The sequence below is a fragment of the Bactrocera latifrons genome, unplaced genomic scaffold (assembly GCF_001853355.1).
Source record: "Bactrocera latifrons isolate USDA-ARS-PBARC rearing strain unplaced genomic scaffold, ASM185335v1 scaffold_863, whole genome shotgun sequence".
In the NCBI taxonomy this organism is placed as follows: domain Eukaryota; kingdom Metazoa; phylum Arthropoda; class Insecta; order Diptera; family Tephritidae; genus Bactrocera; species Bactrocera latifrons.
Genome location: NW_017537560.1, coordinates 35,048 through 36,736, shown reverse-complemented (window position 1 = coordinate 36,736; position 1,689 = coordinate 35,048).

The window sequence follows — 1,689 nt, the reverse complement described above, 5'->3', positions numbered from 1 at the left end:
CAACTGAGCAACAACTTCAGTCTCATTCTCTGGTACAGGAGAGTCGATGAAGAATTCGGAAGAATCGGTTATCGGTAGAAAATTTGTCCAATGTTCCTTGTCATGACACAGTAAGGCTGACTTGAGAGTCCTGTGCCAACGTTCGACGATCCGTTGCTTTGTGGATGGTAAGGCGTAGTTCGAAGGTGTTTAACACCGATACATTGGAGTAAATGTTGAAAAAGTGTGCATTCAAATTGGCGCCCTAGGTCTGACGTTATGTCGGTCGGGATTCCGAACCTCGATATCCAGCAGCTAATTAATGCTTTAGCTACTGTTGGTGCGGTGCTGTCTGGAATCGGGAAAGCATCTGGCCGCCGGGTGAAACGGTCGATTACTGTTAAACAGTAGCGATTACCCTCGGACAGCGGGAACGGTCCCACGATGTCAATGTGTAAATGGGCGAAGCGTTCGCTAACGCATGTCCGGCGTTGCAGAGGAGTGACGTTGTGTCTGGTGACTTTATTCCGTTGACAGCGTAGGCAATGTTTTGCAAAATTATGACTGTCGCGATGGATTCCGGGCCAGGTGAAACATTCGCTCATCATCTTTGATGTTGTGCGTGACCCGGGGTGCGAAATGTTGTGGATTGTCCGAAGTACTGCTTGGCGGAATCGCTTGGTGATGAACGGTCGCATGCGATCGGTCGAAATATCTCAGTACACCTTTTTTGTGCTGGAAGGAAGAGCGTACGAAATTAGTTTCACTGAATGCTTTACTTGCCCATTGAGATAGGATTTGAGCTCTTCGTCTGTCGCTTGATCGGTGGCCAATTCGTCATAGTTGATTGATTGAAAAGTTGTTTCCGAGGTTATTGCTTCAATGCGAGACATCATATCGGCGACAACATTTTGTTGACCAGACACGTGACGGATGTCAGTGGTGATTTGAGCGATAAAGTCTAGTTGTCGCGCTTGACGGTCCGAAGCTTTTTCTAGTCTTTGMTGGAATGCGAATGTGAGAGGTTTGTGGTCTGTGTAGACCTCGTCCTTCAAGCATAAAACGGAAGTGTCGGATAGCGAGATACATAGCAGTGAGCTCCCTGTCGTAAGTACTGTATCGCTGTTCTGCTTTTGTAAATTTTCGCTGGAAGAAACCCAGCGGTTGGAGCGTGTTGTGAACTACTTGGTGTAGCGTTGCACCGGCTGCATAGTCGGATGCGTCAATCCACAWTGAAAGCTGCGCGTTGGGAGTGGGATGTGCTAGTAGCGTACGTTTAACTAGGTCCTCCTTACCGGCTTCGTAATGTTTTATATTTTCTTTGGTCCATATGAGAGGTGAGTGATCATTGCGCTTGTTACCCGGAGTCATGTTGAATAATGGTGCTTGATGTAGAAGAGGGTTTTTCAAAAAAGTTCTATAAAAATTTACCATGGCGAGGAACCGTTTTAGGTCTTTCGCAGTTTTTGGAAGTTTAAGATCTGTGATAGTCTTGACACGATGTGGCCGTTTTGCATACATCCTTTTCATGTACACGGATTTGGTGAAAGGCTTTCTGTAGGTCGATTTTTGAAAAAATAGTTTTGCCTGATAATATGTGCGTGAAGTCGTGGAGAAACGGAATTGGGTACCTGTCCGGTACAGTGACAGCATTCAAGGCACGGTAATCACCACACGGTCTCCAAGAACCATCTGCTTTGCGGACCATAT